The 22,000-nt window shown below is 50.0% G+C and overlaps 1 pseudogene; it reads left to right on the forward strand.

Moving 5' to 3' along the window:
• Nucleotides 1-14,407: 14,407 nt before the first annotated feature.
• LOC102964183 lies at nucleotides 14,408-14,817 on the forward strand (annotated as a pseudogene).
• Nucleotides 14,818-22,000: the final 7,183 nt, after the last annotated feature.

Here is a 22,000-nt window from a genome sequence, read left to right on the forward strand (position 1 = left end):
TTGAATGCACGAACCATGAGATCATGACCTGAGGCTAAGTCAGATGCTTAACCGGCTGAGCCACCCAGGCGCCCCTGCCATCACGATTTTAAGTTGCCTTCTGGTTGTGTAGCGTGAAGCTTTACGCTGTGGGCATGTGGGCATGTGGCCAGGGACCAGGAGATAGGCACTCTCCTCTCGGTGGCTGCGTGTGTGGGCTCAGGTGGCCCACGTGGCTGGGCCCTGAGCTCTGCGGTCCTACACAGGACACTTACGATTGTTGAACATTTGCTCTATGTCACTCACTGCCTAAGAACTTTACAAGGAGCGCCTCATTTTGTCAGTCAACGAAGACTGCTTGAGAGTCTGCTCACGCCAGGAACCGGCACTCAACCCTCACGATGAACCGGTGAGGTGAAAATTGAACACTCCCAGTTTACCCTTGATGGAACCAAGGAGGTGTAGAGGTTAACTAATTTGCACAATGTCCCACAGCCAGCAGGTGGCAGAGCTGGGATTCAAACAACTTCTCTGTCTACAGCTAGCGCTTGGAACCACTTACCCTCGCACAGGATCTTTGACCCAGTGTGGATAAAAGTGACAAGCGGCTGTTCATGGTCTGGGAAAGGTTCCATAGGCCTGTCCCAAAAGCCAGCTGCTAGGGGTGAGCCTAGGGCATGGAGGAGAAATCACCAGGAGATACTGATCTCACTTTCACGGGGCAAACAGTCTTCCAAAACGAATCAGAGAACATACACTGGGACCATGAGATTAACATTGGTTCTCCCTACATTTGCCGACATCACCCTCTCTCCAAACCTTTCCTACAAGCCTTGGTGCCATGCTTCGGAGGGTATCAGACCCTTGCAGGCCACAGGCCCACCTACAGGCAGGGTCCACCTCTCCCAGTCCCTGAACCAACCCAACCCGTGCCCAGGAGCACGGGGCATCTGGCATTGGCTTTGTGGCTCTCTCTGTAACTGGTGAGCCCTGGAGGCAGACAGAAAAGCCAAGACGCTGTTGTCTGCCTTCTCCAGGCTATTCAGGCTCCAGGACTGCGTCCCTGCCTTGCTTTCCTGACTGAGCCATGTGCCTCTGCTGTACTGGAGACCTGACCCATCTGTTTACCTGACCACCATCCCCACAATCAGTTACTCTCGTCGGGAGCTAAGGCCTGAGTCCAGGGTCCCCAGCGGCTGGTAGGCATCTGACTCCAAGTCTGATGGACCTCCTGGAATCATTGCACTCCACCCCCACCCCCAGCCTAATCTCCACCTGCCTCTCTTTCCAAAGCACTTGGAAATCTGGAATAAGACTGCTCTGTAGAAGTAAACTGGGCAATCAACACAAAGAGACCTGGAAACTCCGTGGATCCCAGACCTGCAGGATCCCATTCTAAGCTGATTGGATGGGAACCTTAGCTAAAAAAAGAAAATGCCAATGAAAAGACAGATGGGTTGATCACGGAAGGTCAGAAAAAGAAAAGTCCCTAGACCAATGGTGGGAGTACCCATCCAGTTTTTGGAAATAGGGCAGTTTGACCAAGAACTTGACTCTGTCTCATTCTCTGGCTGGATTATTTTCCAGGGAAAAGAGTGTATCTGTCCTAATCCTATTATTCAATTCAGCTAAGCAATTCCCTTTGTTCCAATTTCAAGCTCACTAAATAACCTTCGGATATCAATACCGATAATTCTGACAATTCTGCTTTTTTGCATAGCTCATCTACTATGAAACTCTGTGTTGATCTGGTCAGCTGGACCGCTATGTTTTCACCGTAAACCAGTAAGTGAGTATTCTACCCTCTTGCATTAGCCTGCTGGGAGCTTTGGGAACGCGGATCAGAACTCCCAAGTGTCATTAACTCTGAAGGAAAATAAGTCCTGCGAGGTCATTAGTAGGCTTGCCCTGGGTGACAATCACCTTGTGGGACTTGGTCTGCTTTCCCATCTTGACCTTGTACCACTTGCGCTCACCAGCCTGGGGCCCTTTGGAAACCACTGGCAATTGGATGAAGTCCAAGTTTTCCAGATTCCTTGGCCACAGGGACTTGGATTTGCCTGGGGTCTCAAGAGGCTTGAGCGTGATGCATGGGCCATCAACCAGGGCCAACTGTGTCAGCACAACCCGGATGCCGTGCTCTGGGCACTGGTGCACTCGTGGGGAGTCCCTAGCAGGGCCCAGCCCTCACAATCATCTCAGGCTTCCTCCTCAGGGGTCCTGCAGTGCATTTGGAACGGTCCCTTATGGAACAGATTATAATAGTACCATACATTGGCCCAGAGATTCTGTTTGCTGAGCATCTTCCACATCCTTTCATTTGTGTTGTGCACGCCTTTCATGTGGAAAAGCAAGTATTTTTAGCTTTGCTTTGCAGTTGAGAACACTTGGGCTTAGGGAAGGTGAATGACTTGCCCAAGGTCACACTGTTCATAATGCTGCAACCTGCACCTGACCCAGACCCAAAGGACTGCCTGTCCCAAGCTTCTTCACACACAGAACTGCTGCTAAGCCAGATGGGCTCTTAGAAGTGTGTCCAAGTATCAGTAGGTCAGCCTCGACGGCATGGCCACCTCTCAGAACAGACTAGAGATGCGTGTGCCCTCTTGAAGACGCAGGAAAGACCCAGTTCCGCAAAGGGCTCCATGTGGTAGCCCCAGGTGATGCAGGAGATTTGCAATTTGCTTCTTGCCTACGTTCATGGGCACTTGTGTAAACAGACCATCTCCAAGACTTCTCTGGACCGAATTTTGTATTCAAGAAGGGCTTCCCTGGTCTCTCATTTACCTTGAGTGTCTGGGGCACCCGTGTGGCACCAAGACCCGGTTACAACAATGCTTCCAACAAGCGTGGTAATGATCACTGATTCCACCCAACCCAAGGGGAGAACAAAGGAAGATGGCCACGCACACACCAAAGCAGCTCTCTAATCATTCAGAACACAGCCATACCCACAAATATGCGAGCGCATTTACCATTCCAACCCCTCGCTCTCTCCCTGAGACCTGCAGCCTCTCCAACTTCTTCTAAATCTCCCCCACCCTGTACCACCCCCAGCCCTGCCAAGACAAGACACCACACCCTGGATGTCCTTGCAGGACAGGACAGGCCCTGAGCAATTTTCTCTGGTGATATGCAATCAACAAAGAGCTTTCACAGGCCTGACTTTGTGAGCGTCATCATAGCCTAGAGGAGGCTGCTACAGTTATGCTCACCTGCAGAGAAGACTGAGGCTGGCATATGCTGAGAAGCAGGGGACAGAAGTCTGGATTCTGGAAATAAGCAGAAAGGGCAGAGAGTCAGACTTTTGGGAAAGGAAAGGAAAGGAGATGAGAGGAGAGGAGAAGAGAGGAGACAGGAGGGGAGGGGAGGGAAGGGAAGGGAAGGGCAGAGCACTCCCACTTATGGTGTGCCTGCAAACAAGCACATAATGGCTGCACACCGGTCCCTTTAGTACTTCTCAGCCACCATTCACTAACTTTTAAAAGGAGAAAGGGGAGCAAGGTTGCTGGGCACAGCAAGGGAGCCTGTGACAGAAAGAGACCCAGACAGCCCCAAGTGTTCCTGGGTGGCAGCCATCAATGGGGGTCTGTTCCAGGCCATTTTCCTATATTATCCCATGTGCTTCTCCAAACAGCCCTGTCCGGTGAGCTATGATGTCCATCTTGGAGATAAGGAAGCCAAGGCTCAGAGAAGGTGCTCAAAGCCAAGCCTCAGTGGCTGGGAAAACACAGTTCCACCTGTCCTGAGATCCAGGGATCTTCCCCGTGTTCTAGGGAGAGGCAAGAGTGCACTGCCAACCTCCTGGCTGCCTGTGCTGCCTCCCACCAGCAGCTCCAGGGGCTCGAGCCCAGAGAGCCTCTGACTGGACTAGGGGGAGGGGGAGGTCTGCTACCTTAGCACTGGAAGGTTGCCTGCATGGAAAACCAAGAAACACACAACATGGTTAAATTAGCCACATTTATTATGAGAAATTCTGCTTTCTTTCTTTCTAGAGAGAGAGAGAGAGAGAGGGAGAGAGCAACAGAAGGGAAGAAGGAGAGAAAGAATCTTAGGCGCACAGAGCCCGATGCAGGGCTCGATCCCACGACTGCGAGCTCATGATCTGAGCTGAAATCAAGAGTTGGACGCTTAACCGACTGAGCCACCCAGGCGTCCCAGGTATCTTGCTTTCTAATGATGCTATGAACTGCATTTCCCAAGAAAGACGCACATACACCCCTTCCTCTCTTTCTCACACGCTCACATGCACACACACTTGCACAGCGTTCTCTTGGGGGGCATTTCCTTTTGCCTGGTCTATGGCAACTCTGCCCCAGTTGGTTTTTCTTCCCACTCTAGCCAGATATCTTTCTAGAACACAAAACTGACCATGCCATTCCCTTTTGGAAATCCTTCGACGACACTCACTTTGCTCTTGGGGCAACATCCACACCCCAGCCTGCCCAACAGGCCCTTCGGATAGACACGTGCTGTCCAGTACAGGAACCGTTAGCCACGTGTGGCTATGAAACGCTTCCAGTGCAGGTGAGTGCAAACTACCCACCAGATGTTTATGACTTGGAAAAATAATATAATATGTCTCATTAATAATGTTATACTGGTTACATGTTGAAATGATAATACTTTGGATTTTAAGATGTAAATTATCAAAATGAACTTCACTTGTTTTTGCCTGACTTCTTAAATATGGCTACTATGAAATGTTCTCATTGCCCAAACCTCAGCTCAAGAAGCACCCACCCTGACGAGCTCCCCATGCCCCCCTTTCTTTCTTATACATATGCAAGTCTCCATGACGGCGCGGACGGTGTCTTGGACATGTCTACGTGACCTCAGCTTCGAGGACGGTGCCAGTTAATGGGTGTTGAACTGACTGTTCAATGGGTGAATGAATGACCAACACAAAGGCGTGTGGCTCTCAGTCTCCAGCCCCGGCTGCCATCTTGGTTCCCTCATCTGCCCAGTTCCCTCTTTTTCCAATGAGTCCCAAGCACACCTGCATCTTTATGGCCCCTGGGGCTGAAGGGCATCTCCCCCGTTACCCCCTCTCCGAGTCACTACAGTCTCGGATGATCTAGACATACACGATTTAGTCTAGCGGTGAGGCGCCCCCTCCCCCCAAGGGAAGCGTCATGCTTTCAACATCAAGTTCCCTCTTTGGAGGGGCTCAGCTGAAGCCAGGGCTGTACTACAGGACGTGGAGGTGACAGCATTCAGGGTTGTACTTCTACATGCCCAAGATGAGCTCCCAGCTGCCTTGGGGGTACCCCCCCATCAAAGGGAAGCAGCTTTGTGTCCCGTCTTCATTCCAGAGCTCTACCAAACCCCTGATGGCCTGATTCTGATCGTCCTCTGACTCTCCGCCCCCCCCCAACCAATTCAGGGTGCTCAGGCATGCAGGCCTGCGCTGGCCCAACATGCTGTCAATAGTAGCTCCCGGTTCTGCCTGTCATAGAAACAGCACGGGATTCGACAGCCAACTGTGACTGTGGAGAAAACTCGGCCCCCAGCAGGCACAGCGGGAGTGTCTCATTCATGGCAGCTCAGACCCTCACACTGGAACCCCGTCCATCACTGCCTCCTGCCATGACAGAGCCCCAAACCTGAGCTCCAGCTCTGGCATTTCTTGGAGTCACATGGATGGCGATCAGCAGGTCCCTTTGTCCTTAGGCCTTTGCAGGAAATGAGCCTCATTCTCACATCTAACATTCATTCCCAAACAGGAGTCTAGACTAAGGGGAAAAAAAACTCTAAATCTCCATTGATTGTGCCTACTGGAGGGAGGTTAATGGGTGGTCTCTGCCCTTAGCTATTACTAAAGAAAATGGAAAAGTTTCGTTTTCGTATTTGCAATGGGTGGCAAAACAAAAGGAAACGAAACAAAAACAACTTCAGCCTTTTCCACTCTCTTTTAAAGAACTATGGCTGTTGGGTCTTAGGAAACGAATGACCTTAAAGTCCATTAAAATAGGTGAGATTAGCGAGTGCTCAGTTAATAGAGACTGTTTAGTTCACAATAAAAAACAACAGCCCAAAACACTCAATGAAAAAAAAAAAATGTTTCTCAAGGTGAAAGACTCTGTTCGGAAAAGCCCTTGAGAATTAGATTAAAAATGAAGAAAAAAAAAAAAGTAAATCATCCTTCAGAACACGTTCTTTAAAAATGCAGACTCACCATTCTGAGAAAGATTTTGTCCTAAATACTGTTTAATTCCTTAGCCAAGAGGTCGATTAAAGTAAACGCCAGCCAACTGAAATGAATGAAAGATATTCGCATACTCCTGGGTTTTGATGAGTTGGAAGGAGAACATCAGGGCATGTGAGAGCCCTGTGTTGATGCTGCCTTCTAGAATAAAGGAGGAAGGACACAGTGGAGCAGGAGAGGCCATACTGCAGAGAGGAGGGGAGGGCCTCTGTGGAAGCAGGATGCAAGGATCCTCAGAAAGCTGGGGAGGCACTGGACCTCCCTGGTTCCTGGGATGGGGCAGGGAGACAAGCCATTACAATCAAATATGAAAAGAAAAGGCGAGCCTGGTAGGCTGCAGGGTATCAGGACCCAGCGGTGGCAAATCTTGGGTCAGCCTCACTTAAAAACCTACCTTACAATCCTTGGGGCACTTGGGTGGCTCAGTTGGTCCGGCATCCGACTTGGGCTCAGGTCATGATCTCACAGTTCATGAGCTCAAGCCCCGCGTCGGGCTCTGTGCTGACAGCTCAGAGCCTGGAACCTGCTTCGGATTCTGTGTCTCCCTCTCTCTCTGCCCCTTCCCCGCTGGCACTTTGTCTCTGTCTCCCTCAAAAATAAACAAAACATTAAAAATATTTTTGAAAACCTACCTTACAATCCTCATCATCCCTCTCTGGGCTAAGTGTTTGTGTCTTACCCCCAAATCCAAATGTTGGAATCCTAACCTCTAAGATGATAGTCATAGGAGTGGGGCTTGGGGAGGTAATTAACTGGACCCCTGTTGGTCCAGATTAATTGCCCTTATAAGACAGGAAGACAGCTTGCTTTTTTTCTCTCTCTCTGCTCAAGGGAGAGACATACCATGTGAGGACATGAGAAGATGTCCAGGAAGGGAGCACTCACCAGGAACCTAACCATGTTGACACTCTGATCTTGGACTTCTAGCCTCCAGAACTGTGAGAAAATAAATTTGTGTTGTCTCAGCACCCCCCCGGTCTATGGTGTTTGTTATAGCAGCCCAAGCCGATCGACATGTCCCTGATCACGGTTTCCATCTCAGAAGTGCTCCCTTCATTCTCTGTTGTGCGGTCCCTGCTGTTGGTACTTGGCTGACCTGATCCCCACCCGCCTCCCTTTTCCCCAGGCTCTCTTCCAGGAAGGGTGGCATGTAGCAGAAAGGAGCTCCCAGGAAGTTTTGGGTCCTGATGAAAAGGCAGTGGCCCATCCTTTGTCCATCTGTCTTCTACTATTCCCTGCCTGGAGCATGGGAGGTTTGGAACATAGCAGCCTTCTGTCCACCGTGCAGGGGCCAACATGACAAAAGACAAAACAAAGACAAAAGACAACAGACTAGGGATGGAAAGAGAGAGGAAAGAGGCAAGGAAAGAGGAGAGAGGAAAGATAAGGAAAGCCTGGGTCTCCTAAGAGTGTTGCTACATAACCAGGTTTTTTCTTTTGTTGTTGTTGTTTGTTTGCTTGCTTTTTAGGAAAAAATATGTCCCGTGTGTTGAAAAAACTGTTCATCAAATTATCTGTCATTTGCGGCTGGGAAGATTCCTAACAGATACCGTGCCACCCTCTAGAGCACTGGAGAACATTCTCTACTTTATCAAATTCTTTTGATTCTTTCAGCAATGAAAGCCAAAAGCCTGAAGACAGTCTGGCCACTACAGTCTGTTCGGCCCCTCTAGGGAGAGAGTGGGGCTGGTAGGGACCATGAATCGTGCTTTGGTGCCCAGGTATACCTTCCAGAAAATAGAGTCTTAGGCCCTTTAAGAGTGCCTCCTCTATTTTACTTTAAGATTCATGAGACCATGTATGGTATCTGAGTCTTTGGGAATGGTAATGATGAAATCAACTACAGTTGCCCTATACAGAGCCCCCAAAGCCTTGTCTTAGAGAGTCTGGAGACTACTGGAGGCTCTCTTCCAGGGAGACTTGTACCTGACAATACCCTTCGCATCGTCATACCATTGGCGTGGGTCGAAACTGCACAACTGCAAAACCGACAGGACTCACTGTCTCAGACACACGCTTCTGCAAGGTCTTGCCTGGGGCAGACAAAGGGCACTTCCAAGGGGAATGCCAGGAGCCCGCGTGAGGCAGAGTTTCACAGGCAGGAGAAAGGGATGATGGGACCGATGGCAGGTAATGCAATCCGGCAGACCCAACCCTGCCTTGTGATCTGGGAAGAGGAGAGTGGATGGGGGCCCGGATACGGGAGCTTCTCTGCCTTCTGGAAACCACGTTAATCGGTCTTCTGTGGCCACATTCACGCCTCCTCCGTTGGAAAATTCAGACCCGATGCAAATCTTAGTAAGTCCAAATGGAAGCCTATTCTCTGAGAACTGGCTTCCAATAGATCATTTTTCAACCGTTTCGGACTGGGGAGAAAAAGGCTAGCATTTAGTCTCTAATGCTGTTTACGCAATCTCAGGCGAAGTGATTCAGTAGCCGTCTCTCACTTCATACTTTAAAAAAGAATAAGTAGCCCTCCCCCACGCCGCCCCCTGCAAACCCCCATTAAACTACCGCACATTTCAATCTATGCATTGATGACGGGGACGAATACATTTTCTGCCACATCGATGTAGTTAAATTTCTAGCCCTTATTTTTAACCCAGCACCATTTCAGAAATCAATTTCTGTGGAGAGAGAATACCTGGACATTTAAATCCATCAAAAAGGAGTAAATGAGCATTTCAGATACATCCATCAAGAAGAAATGCCCCTTCTCCCCATCATTGTGGGGCTTTGTCAGTCGCCTGTCAGATGAATGTCCGCGTAAGTGTTTATTAATCACTCTTGCGCTCACTGATGGGCCTGAACACTTTGCTCCTCGAAGTCTCTGACATGGACAAAGTATGCGGCAGGTTTCTTCTCTCGGTCTCTTGAGCACAGTTGCTTACTTTGTTAAAGTTAATTTCCACTCATTTCTGGCTTTGATGGGAAGATTCCTTTATCAATTCAATTCATGCGTGTTGTCTGCAATCAAAGCAATATTGTCTGCTAATGTGAGCTACGTTCCAGGCTCCCTCTCCGTTTTATGCTAACGCCTTCCTTCTGCTGGTCCTGCACTGGAGAATTTGGGGAAGAGGCTGGCTCCCTGGCCTTCAGAGACAGGCTGCAGTGATGGCTGAACCGGCAGCCATCTACCCCTCCCGGAACTGCGTGGCTGCGAGAAATGGGGAGCTGCTCTCTTTCCCAGGAATCACCTGGGTTGAAAGAGAAGTCAGTGGAAGAGAGAAGGCAATGGGAGCCCCGCGTGACGGAGCCTGGTCTGGATCCCCCCGCGGAAGAACCAAGCGGCCCTCGGAGATCTTGGGAGGCAGGAGGTTTATTTCACACCAGCAGGTTCAGAGGAGGCAACGCTCCAGAGGTTGAGCCTTACACCGAGGTCTCCAGTGTAAGCAGAGGGAACGATTTATAGTCTGTGACTTCTGCATTCCGCATTAGTAGTAATCTGGTGCTCACGCGTGGCAAGCGGGGTCGGAAGAAGAACCCGGAAGGGGAATCTTCGGCTGGGGACTGGAATTTCCGTATCAGTCCCATCGGCCATGTTATAACAGATTTTCCCCTATCACACGTGGTGGCAATTTGCTATTCCTGCCATGACCTGTAAGATCAAGTCTTATTCTGGAACTCACCAGCCTTTACGTGAGACCTTTCCACTTCCTCTACCCCGAGGAGATTCACCATCTCCCCAACGCACACTTTTGTGCTTCTCATGCTGTCCTTCCCAGCTTCTCTCTCTTCCCCATCTCACCCACCCCTGTGCACCCCATTCGTCTAAGTCCTACTCTTCCGAAAGACCCGCCTCGAGCCTTCCCTCCCTCTCCCTGCCCCAGGATAGCTAACGCCAGCTCTTCTCGGAATGCTTCCGGAAATCAAACTTTCACCACGACTGCCCTGGCACTTACCACCTCCTGCTCCTCCTGGTGTGACAGCACCACTGAGGAGCGAACGGAGCCAGGCAGGTGGAGTCAGGCAGGCCCAAGCCTGATCCTGACTCAGCCACTTTGAGTTGGATGGCCCTGCACGTCTCTGAATCCCTGTGGAATTTCTCCAAAAAGAAAAGGAGTGAACTACTATCTGTCTGGTGGGACGTCTGTGCGGATCCACAATGACTTGTGTAACCCACCCATCACGGTTCCCAGTGACGCGGAAGCCCAGGAAATGGTGGCTATTGTTATAAATCCCAACTAGATGACAGACCCCCAGAGGGAAGTGCGGTCCACACCGTGCATTTCTGCGCTACAGAGGAAGGAAAGTTAAACCCCCGTGATTCAGACTCTCTTGCAGCCAAGGATTAGGTTACCTATAAGGTTCCAGCAATTAAATGTGCTTCTTCACCGTCTGGAAGACAGAAGCAAGGGGAGACCTGTCAAGAACTGTGAAGGGGCCGAGGTTTTGCTCTACACGCAAGCTAACGAGTTTGTCTACCCCAGTGTCATAGATGCTGGGAGAAGACAGGAGACTCTTGGGTGGGAGACAATGGACTTATTACTGACAGCAGAGCAGCAGCCAGACTGTCAGCATTTTCTTGTGCCGGTTCCTTAAAATTCAGTTACCCCAGGGCAACACGAAGAGGGCCAAGTGACCCTTGCATACACAGGAGAATCCAAACCTTTTTGTAAGTTACAAGATTTTTTTAATGCTTATTTATTGTTGAGAGAGAGAGAGAGAGCGCAGACGAGTGCAAGTGGGGGAGGGGCAGAGAGAGAGAGAGAGAGAGAGAATCCAAAGCAGGCTCCAGGCTCCGAGTTGTCGGCACAGAGCCCGACACGGGGGCTCGAACTCACGAGCCGTGAGGCCAAGACCTGAGCCGAAGTCGGACGCTCCACCGACTGAGCCACCCATGTGCTCCTTCAAAATTTTTGTTTGGATGTTTATTTATTATTTTGAGAGAGAGAGAGCGCTGGGGAGGGGCAGAGAGAGAGGGACAGAGAATCCCACCAGGCTCCCTGCTATCAGCACAGAGCCCGATACAGGGCTCAAACCCACGAACTGTGAGATGATGACCTGAGCTGAAACCAAGAGTCAGATGCTTAAGTGACTGAGCCACCCAGGTGCCCCAAACCCAAATCTTTTCCAGTGGATAGTAGGCGAGCCTGCCCATTGCTTTGGGGGGGATGTTCTATCTCCAAAGCTATTTTCTATGGGAGCAGCCTCGAAAAGACAGTCTAGAACAAAGCAGGCAATACATCTACAAGGTGTGAAGATGCAGGAGACCCGTGGAAAATTGTCTCTCCACGAGCCCATCTTCCTGCTGCCAGCTGCTCCTAGCAAGGAAGGTTGTGGAAAATTGGTGGTGGGGGGGTTGGGGGGGGGGCTCTACGGTTGCTTTCCAGTGGTCACCAGCTTTAAAAGAAATGATAGAAACCACAAGACCCTAACCCCAGGCCACATCCATGACTGTGACTTACACTGGAGCTCAGCTGTTCCTGTGGCAGCATCCTGGCTGAGTTCTTAATTATGGCAGGCTAGTTAGGCATTTTTGAACTCACGGAAGGCCTAACCAAGAGTCCACTTCCTAACCTGTGTTAAATTCTGCCCTTACGGTGTCACACGGCTGGAGTGGTTTCTGCTTCCTGCGCTAATATAAGTCTGGACTAAACCTCAATGTTCTCCAAAGCTTTGGTGCCTTCCACTAAACCTGTGATAATGGTGACGATGGTGACGATTATGATGATGGCGGTGGTGATGACAATTAGGGGAAGGAAAAGGAGGAGTTTGAGGAAAGTAGGAGTAAAGCAGGAAAAAGAGAAGAAAGAAGGGGGAAAAAGCTTCATCATGTTTCTCCTTCTTTCCCTCCCAAAATACACATATTATCAAAGGAGAAAGCAAGCTTTTTGAGTCTCTACCTATTACAAATACTAAAAAAAAAAAAAAAAAAAAAAAAAAAAACTCTACATACTCATTACTGGAACCCCAAGGTCACCAGTTAGAGCTCTTGTTTTGTTTTGTTAATTTACATCTTCTTCTAATTTTTCTGTGACACAGAGGAGTTTCTCAGATGCTCTCACAGGCTGGTCACATCCTTGGCTGGATCAGGGAGAAGCCAGATCTCAGTGGAAGGTTCCCCAGTCACAAAGCTGCTTTCATACCTGTCTCAGCACTTCACAGGGGGAAGGGGAGGGGAGGGGAGAGGAGGGAAGGGAGGAAGGGAAGGGAAGGGAAGGGAAGGGAAGGGAAGGGAAGGCAAGGGAAGGCAAGGGAAGGCAAGGGAAGGCAAGGGAAGGCAAGGGAAGGCAAGGGAAGGCAAGGGAAGGGAAGGGAAGAGAAGGGAAAGGAAGGGAAAGTCCACATCTTTAGCCTAAGTCATGGTCTAGGGGTTCTTCCTGGAGTGGGAGTTCTAGCTGACGAGCTCACTCCCAACAAGCTAACCCTCCCAATCGTGACCCAGAATACTCATCCAAGTCCGGTGAAGTAACTTCTGGAAGGCCATCTCTCAGAACCACCTTGTGACATGTCTACCCCTCTGGGCTGCCCTGTGCCATCCCAGAGTTCTATGCAGGGTCTGGCATAGGCATTCACCCTTCCTACGCAATACAGGTGGCTGGGTTCTGAGATGCCCATAAAATTGCCCATGTGATACGTGCATATGATAGTAGCTAATATTTATTGAGTACTTACTATGTGACAGACACAGTGTCACACGATCTGGAGGTCTTTTAGCTCGTTTCAGTCCCCCCCGCCCCGCCCAGCAGTTCTATGAAGCAGGCACTTTTATGCCTCCTAGTTCACAGAAGTGGCAACTGGGGCTCAGGGAATCAAGCAACTTGCCCCAAATCATAGCCAGAATGTCTTCGGAGGCTCCTAACAACTATGTAACCCTGCTCAGAGCAGGAACTCAATGGATATTTGTTCCGTGGATTAGAACAGGTGTGGCAGAAATTGCTGATTTCCCCTATTATCCACTCTTCCCTTCATCTTAGAAATAACCGCCACTACCATCCAAGATTTTGGCTCAGCCTCTGCCTACTTCCTTAGGCCTCAGTTTCCACATCTGTCAATTAGAAATAATAATAGTACCAGCATGCCTCGGCGGCTCAGTCAGGGAAGTGTCTGACTCTTGATTTTGGCTCAGGTCGTGATCTCACTCGTGGGATAGAGCCCTCCCTCAGGCCCTGCGCTGACAGCTCAGAGCCTGCTTGGGCTTCTCTCTCTCCCCCTCTCTCTCTGCTCCTCCCCTGCTCGCTCTCTCTCTCTCTCTCAAAATAAATGAATAAACATTAAAAAAAGAAAGAAAGAATAATGGTACCTGTCTCATGTTCCTCAAGTGTAAGAACTCCCAGTCATGTAGATCGCTAACCAGAAAGTGTCACCAACTATGGTATCTGACCAGTAAAATACGTATTTTAAATCCCTAACTTATAATTCATTTTAATGACTGGGAGGCTGTGTGTGTATGGTTTTAATGACTGTGAGGCTGGGTGTGTGTGTGTGTGTGTGTATGGCTTAAATAAGTTACGACATGTGCCCAGCACACAGCATTAAATTCCGGCCAATTGATTAGATTATACTGAATAGCATTCTGTAAGTCTAGCTCAACAAAGAATCAAGAAACTCCAGAGAAAGCTCCACCCAAACAAAGAAAAAGACACTGGAAAGTTGAGATGGATAATCTCGGAACCCGACCCTTTAACGATGTCTTAGGTTGAGGTCCTAAGACAAGATAGTAAGCTGGAGAGGCTCCTAGGTTGTTCCCAATTTATGCTTTGATCTTTAATATGTAGCAAAAGCTTAGGGACGTGTTTGAGTCTAGGATACAAACTAGACAGGACAGAAGTGATCTCTTCCTGCCGTCCTAGACTAGAGCCAGCTAAGAGGCGCTCTAAGGTTTGTTATGAACGGCTCCATGGGATTAGCCTTATACTTCATAGCTGGAGAAGTAAAAGAAAGTGACTTTTCTTAGGAATTCAGTTTATTCACTAATTCTACATTGTTAGCTGGAAATAGGACTTCTCTCTGAGGCACAGGGTCTACTCAGAGCAGACCCGCTAATAAACAATCCCCCGTGGATTCTGTTTAATTTGCTTCCCTTTTTGCGTGACCTGCTGTACCGGAGACATTCACCCGGTGCCCCAAAATGACACAGAGATCTGTACAGTTACAAGTACGATTACTCAAGCAACTAGTGACAGATGCAATGCTCTTCGTGGGAATTGAGAACCAGGGTTCTTGCTCTTCCTCGGCGCTGCCTGCGGAGGTGGTGGCCATCTGTGACTCGGCATCATGGTGGCCCTCAGACCTCTGGTGCAGCCCAAGGTCGTTAAAAAGAGGACCAAGAAGGTCATCCGGCACCATTCCCACCGATGTGTCAAAATAAAGCACAACTGGGAGAAGCCCAGAGATACTGACAATAGGGTGTGCAGAAGATTCGAGGGCCAGATCCTGATGCCCAGCCTGGTTGGTTAGGGGAACAACAAGAAAACAAAGCACGTGTCGCCCAGTGGCTTCCGGAAGTTCCTAGTCCACAGCGTCAAGGAGCTTGAAGTGCTGCCCGTGCCCGACAGATCTTACAGTGCAGAGATTTCTCACGGTGTCTCCAACAAGAACCACAAAGCCAGTGTGGAAAGAGTGGCCCAGCCGGCCATCAGCGTCACAAATCCCAATGCCAGCTGCGCAGCGAAGAAAGTGAATAGACAGCTTGTGTGCGTGTCGTATTTGTGTTAATAAAACCATAAAACTACAAAAAAAAAAAAAAACAGGGTTCTTTCGAAGATGAGGAGAACTAACCAAACGGCGAGGACATAATCTTTGGAACCGTACGTGACCTCAAGACATGGTGATCCATTGGCTTCTCTATGCCTCTACTCTTCTCAGTACCAGGGGCAGAAATACTCAACCTCCTGCCAGGGTTAAGGGCATCACTAAGAAAATCCCAAAGCAGCTCCCACAAGAATTGAGGTGTCTTGACAGCTGCCTTCTCTGAGAACCCCTCTCTTCCTCTTGCCCCTTCCTATCATCCACAACGTAATGAGGACGCGGCCATCATCAATCACCTGCTCATTGTGGCTCTGTGAAACCGCTAACCCAAATGCTTGGCTGAACAAAACTGGGGCTATGTGAGTGGACATGGAAATGAGAGTGATGACCACAGGACTCCTCAGGACTCTTAAAACCAATCCACTCCGCTCTCTATGGCATACCACAGAACTTCAGCCTTAGACAAGTTCTCTGCTCTCTCTCTCTTCCAGCGGCTTGTTTTTGCTTTGGGGGACGTTTTTGAGCCCAAGGCTTTCAGAGAACGAGAAGTTGGGAGCAGATGTGCCCAATGAGAAGTTGGGATGTGTCCGAGGTTTGCTCTAACAATGGGGAAGGGGGAGCGTGTGTTGAGAGGACTGAGCAGCCACCGAGGTCTCCCCTGTCCGTGGGTTTATTGCTTTATGCTGCCACCTGGCTGATCATTGAGCTGCAGGCTCCTACCGCAGAGCAAGAAGGACGAGACAGAACATTTACACTGGCAGGACTCAAAAACAAGTTTCCTGATAGGCACCTCGCCAGACAACTCAGACCAGCCTCACGAGAGGCACTGTCATCCATAAGGCGGAAACAGGTACTAATTCTAAAGGCCGGGCTTAAAGGTCAGGGGTTCGCTCATCAGCTGGAAAACTCTCGAGAGGAGACTGGTTCTGTTTCAAACCCACCATGTTTTGTTCTTTAGATCTATCGACACTTCCTACTGACATCCTCAGTCAAGATGTTCCACACATTCATCTTCATGGTCCCTGAGTAAGAGAACGCCCTCATCCCTGCAGAAATCATCTCTGCTTCCAGTGATGTCAGGGTCAAAGACAAAAGGAACAGGTGTGCGGTGAACGACTTAGGCTGGACAATCCATGCCAAAAGAAGGCCTCACCCACTTTCCTGCATCCCGCCACCCAGGAAAGAATACACACAGCTCGCATTTACTGAGGGCATGCTCTGTCTCAGACGGCGTGCCAAGTGCTTTACCAATACTTAAGGAAGGAACAGTGGTCCCGGGACAAGATGTGGAAGGAGCAGAGATCTGTCCCAGGCTGAGCACACGGACTGAGAAGAAAACTCCCTGGAGGGCAAGTACACGGTGGGTGTCAAGGTAGGTGCCAGCTCACAGACTGGCCTGTGGGCACTTGTGGGCACTTGTAAGCATGTGAGCCCATGAAGGACTTCCAGAAAACGAGATAGAAAGGGAGGCATCTCAAAAGTGAGGCCAGAGGTCCTGCAAGATTCAAACAGAAGTCTAGGCTATTGACATTAATTGCCTTCCCCTGCACCCATTGACCAGAAAGCCATAATATTCGGGTTACAGGTACATCATTTTTAATCCTTTCAAGGGAGGGGTGATCATTCCACTTTTACTATAGAAAGCTAAAGTGCTGAGAACTCATGAAATCTTGTGATGCTCACCAAGATGCACCTAGGATGCGGTGAATAGGTACAAAGCAAGGACAAATCATTCTTATCGCCATGAGTGCCAACATTAAAAAATGTATTAAACGGGGGCACCTAGGTGACTCAGTCGGTTGAGCGTCCGGCTTCGGCTCAGGTCATGATCTCGCGGTTTGTGAGTTCTAGCCCCGCGTCAGGCTCTGTGCTGATGGCTCACAGCCTGGAGCCTGCTTCGGATTCTGTGTCTCCCTCTCTCTCTGCCCCTCCCCCACTCGTGCTCTGTCTCTCTCTGTCTTTCAATAATAAATAAATGTTTAAAAAAAATTTTTAATGTATTAAACATATACAATGTCCAATGTGCCAAAAGCCATGAGAAATTTTGGTGACAGCAATATAAATAAGTATTTATCCCTGCCCTTAAAGGTTTGTAATCTAGATGGGAGAGAACAGGAGGATGTCCCAGAGGCTATGACATGATTACCATTGGTTCCTTCATTTGACTTGATTCTTATTATCTGGATTGATCAGGGGCTGGAGACCACACTAGTTATGATTAGATACAGCTGCATGTAATAGAAAATTCAAATAATAAAAATGATAAATATTTATCTTTCACTCACGTAAAATACGTAGGCAGGTCCTTGACCTTCAGGGACCCAGGCTCCTCCCATCTTTCTGCTCTACTATTCCCAGGATGAAGTTTCTATCTTAAAGATCATTTAATGATCCAAGATAGATACAGAAAACGCCTCTCTGACTTGCAAGGACCACCCCCCTCCACTTACCTCTTCAAAAATGTTTGCTTCCAGGGATACATCTATAATCCCGGTTTTTCTTTACACTCCCCAGCCCCAAGCTCATCCATCCTAAGACTAAAGCTACTGTGTTTGCAGACGTAAGTTCCAAATCTCTCTTTCCATCCCTCATCTCTCTACTCAACTTTAGAACCGCATCTTCATCCTGGGACATCAGCAGAATGCTCCGAGGCTAAGGATTAAAATGCAACACATCATGGTTGCCTGGCTGGTTCAGGTGGTAGAGTGTGGGACTCTTGATCTCAGGGTCCTAAGTTCCAGCCCTACCTTGAGGGCAGAGTTTACTTTGAAAAACAAAATTAAATGCAACACTTCCCAAACATGGAGGTAATGTTGTACCTCCCCAAGCAAAAGTGGGTCCTGCTCTTGAGGTCCCTGTCTCTGCATTTGCTATTGTACCATGTATTCCCTCAAACAAGCAACCCAAGCATTCATCCATGTGTTTGGTGCCCTCTGTCTTTCATGCCCTTCCCCTCCAGCACACACACACACACACACACACACACACACACCCCTAATTGGTCTCACCAATTTTCCCAAAGATTCTCTTCAAATTCTCCCAAAGATTTCTCTTTTCTCATCTTCCTGTCTCCTCTCCAGCTCTCAGGTGGTCATTCTCCCTCACTTGAACTAATTTTCTCTTTGCCTGTTTCCCTACCTTTGTTCATTCAATAATGCAGTAAATTGTTCATTTGCAAGCCAACTCTCCGTTGGATCCTGCTCTGGCCCCCTCTCTGGCCCCATCTATAAGACTTCCTACTGCTTCCAGTAATATTTCTTAAGTTCCTTGGCTTAAAATCTCTGAATAGGGGCACCTGGGTGGCTCAGTCGGTTAAACGTCCAACTTTGGCTCAGGTCGTGATCTCTCGGTTCTCGAGCTCAAGCCCTGCGTTGGGTTCTGTGCTGACAGCTCAGAGCCTGCAGCCTGCTTCAGATTCTAGGTCTCCCTCTCTCTCTGCCCCTCCCCCACGTGTGCTCTGTCTTTCTCTCTCTCTCTCAAAACAGATAAACGTTTTTTTTTAAATCTCTGAGTAGGATCAAGCTCAAACCTGTCAGCAGGGCCCTTTGCACCTTAACCTCCAGTACCACTCACACGCATGTCTAGGCACTCACTTCTCCCTCTCCGCCCTCCTCCACTCCTGGCTCCCAGGTACATTCCCTATGCCCTGGCGGACCAGGCGCTCTCCCGCCCCCTTGCCCGAGTGAACAGACTGCTCTCTCCTGGGAGAGTTGCCTGAGTCAGTACTGGCCTGCTCAGGGGAACAATCCTTTTCTTTGCAAGGAGAATTTCCCCCCTCATTGCCTCAACCCAGAAAAAGCAGAAATAGTCGCTGATAATTCCAGGGCATATGACACATTGCCTTTCTTTCTAACTATCCCCATCTCCGGCACACGATGAAAACACCTAGATGATGAACCCCTAGGCTTGACCTACCAATAGGTTCATCCAACCCCTGTATTGGTCCATCCAACCCCTGCAGAGCAGTACCCCGAACTGCCTTGAATGGGGCCATCTTGCCTCTCCGAAGGAACAAGGAACTGAGGGGGGCTGGGTACCTACAGATCTGCCATTCACTTGAACATACTGGGCCCTCCCCGCACCCCCCCCCCCCGCCACCCCGTGATGACTCAGGCATGCAGAGGGCGTGATGGCCACAGAAGAGTCAGACAGTTCCTGCAAGTAAGTTGCTCCACGGCATACCCTTGAGTGCCTCGGTGTATTAAGCAGGTAAACCACAAAGTCCTCTTATCCATGCCACCTCCTGAGTCATACCTCAGGATTCATTTATTTATCCAGCAAATATATACTGAGCCCCTACTATGTGCCAGAAACTTCTCTGAGTTAGGACACAGTAATGCACAAGATAGACAAACATGCTGATCCTCAGTGGGGCAGGTATTTCAGTGTGGGGGGAGGAGGGACCGAGACAGAAAAACACATGAGTAGAAGACACAGAAAGCTAGAAGGCATTTATCAAACAAGGAATCTGACTGGGGAACGTGGGGAGGAAGAAGTGGTATTTTTTCATAGGGGCGCTGACCTCCCTTTAAAGAAAAGTGACACTTGAAGATGGAAAGGAGCAAGGAGCCCTCAACCCCCCTCCCCATGTCTGCAGTTTTTGCGGGGATGTGTCTGCTGCGAATATCTCAGAGATGCATTTCCAGGAGAAAAACGGCCAGCGCTCTCCACCAACAGGAAAGGAGGCGGTGTGAAAGAGAAGAAAAGAGCGGGACCACAGAAATTATTCCATGTTGAACTGTCCGTGATGGACACTTGAAAACCGGCTCTGGGGGCAGAGCAGGGCCCTCCAGGCCGAGGGGCTCCCCGGGGCCTCTCTCTCTCTCTCTCTCTCTCTCTCTCTGGCTGTCAGGTTAATCCCACCGCCTCCTCCCACCCCGCCCAAGGAGGCGTTCGTTCGCTCGGGTGAGTAAAGTTCAAACCCAGCTGAAGCCAGCCCCGGAAGGCGCGTCGAACTGGAAAGCAGTTGGGCAGCCAGAGTGTCCCCTGGGGAGCGGTCCCCCGAGGTGCGAGGGCAGCGGCCGGAAACCAGGCGGCCGAGCTAGGCCGCGGGGCTGAGAGGCACTGGACCCTCGGGCGAGCTCGCGCCCCTCGCCGGGCGGCACCGGAGTCCCCGCGGCCCGCGCGCCCCAGCTCCTGCCTGGCCTTCTCCTCCGTGGGCACCGCACTTTCCTGAAATCCCCCAACTCCTGGGGCGCGCCCCGCGGCCCCGGACTGTCGAGCTGGAGCCCCCTTTCCGGCCGCAGCCCGCCGGGTTTAGCGATGGCGGATTAAGTGTGCGTTCTTTCCAGGCCTCCCGAAAACGCTCTCGGGGATGCTATTTTGCTTGGGCCCGGGTCTCTCCCGCGCCGAGTTGCACAACAAACCATTTAAACATTTCAGCACAAAACCCGATCCATTGTGGGCCGCACATTAAAAAGTGTTATTCGCTTTGAAGTTTTTGTCTAATGGCTCTAAACTGAAAGAAAATGTTTTCCTATTACTTAATTCAATCATAGCGAAGAGACTTGGTAAAAAGCCCACGGATTTTGCCCCAAAGTGTGACAGAGTTCTCTTTGTGTTTGCTTATCCTCCGCTGTCACACACTTTAATTCGCCTCTCTTTATCTGGCATTCAAAACTTTCTTCAATGACATTCAATAAGGTCCAGAGGCTGGAGGGGAAAAAAAAAAACTGGTTATTTTTCCCCCCTAGATATTCTTTCCCAGTAGCTTTGGCCTTGCTCGCATTCAGGGGCTCTTAACCCCTTCCTCCCCGGGCGCGGGCTGCAGCTCCCAAGAGACCTCTGCACCCCCTTTTCGCGGGCTCCAGGCTCCGGGGTTCAGCGGCCGCCCCTTTCACCCCGCAGAGCCCCGCCTGCGCCCCGCGCCTCTCCCACCCGCCACTGCCCGGGAGAGGGGTGCCTCTCCGGCCCTGCTCCCCGCTCTCGGCTCACTCTCAGCGGTCCAAGCCAGCACAAATTACCCAGAGAGCAATTAGGACTGACATTAGGCTGCACTAATGCACTCTGGCTAGTTTGCAAGCACCACCCTTAGGCGGGGAGCCTTGGAGAGGAGACCCTGGCCTTGGGGTCAGCACTGGTCTCCTGTCCACCCCCCATGCCAAACAATCAAGGAAGCCTTGAGCCCTACTCCTCCTGCTAAACGTGCTAAAAGCTTCGTCCAGGCTATTTTCCCCCATTGCCCCTGTCCTTGTTAGGGAATCGGTTGTTTTCGCACAAAGTCCCTTTGCTTTTTAATCAGTTATAATTTGTTGCTATTGTTATCGTAAAGATGTCACCAATGATGAAAAACCATGTAAATGCTTCAATCTGGGGCAGTCTTGCTCCCGAGCACTGATTTCCACCACCCCCACCCCCCACCCCCGCCGCGGAAAAGCTTCCCCCTTTATTTCTCACAATTCCATTCAGAGCCCTGAGCAGGTGACTGCGGCGATTTGGTTCCAATAAAATCGAAAGTAACCGACTTCGGTGAAAAGTCCGGGGCTGTAAATTCGAAATATTTATGCTAATTTCCCATTGTATGGAAAAAGTTCCTTGGCGAAGCAGCTTTGAGTCCGGGGACTATTTAAAAGGCTGAAGCTGTGTACACAGCGCCAGGCGTTTGAAGTTGTTTAACCATTGTGTGGCCAGAAAGAAGAGAGCGACGCGGCAGGAGAAGGTCCTGGGGACAGGGGAGGTCGGTCGGGTTGGGCAAAAGCAGCAGGAGCTGGGAATACAACTGCCCTTCGCCCCGCTCCTGTGGGGCAAACTTCAGGAAAGCACTGGTTTCCGAGCGCACCCGCGAGTCTATGGGAGTGTGGGCGAGTGGAGAGAGCGCCGGAAAGATCTACGCCCAGCAGAGCATCTACACTCGCCTCTTCTGCTGGGGTGCCAGATCTCGATCTTCGCAGTGTAGGCTTCCATTCCCCGTTCCCTGTCCCTGTCCCAGACTCTCAGAGGCTATCCTCCACTTGACGTCCACAGCACTGCCGTCCAAAGGAAGAGAATGGCTGACCAACATCTACCGAACAAAGACTGGGCGTTAAGGGCAGCATCAGAGTTAAGACTCGGAGAAACTTAAAACAGAAAGACAGCCTTGGGACTAGCGCTGGATAAGGAATACCGAGCCCCCTTTTTTCT

Source organism: Panthera tigris, chromosome A1 (genome assembly GCF_018350195.1).
Source record: "Panthera tigris isolate Pti1 chromosome A1, P.tigris_Pti1_mat1.1, whole genome shotgun sequence".
NCBI lineage: Eukaryota > Metazoa > Chordata > Mammalia > Carnivora > Felidae > Panthera > Panthera tigris.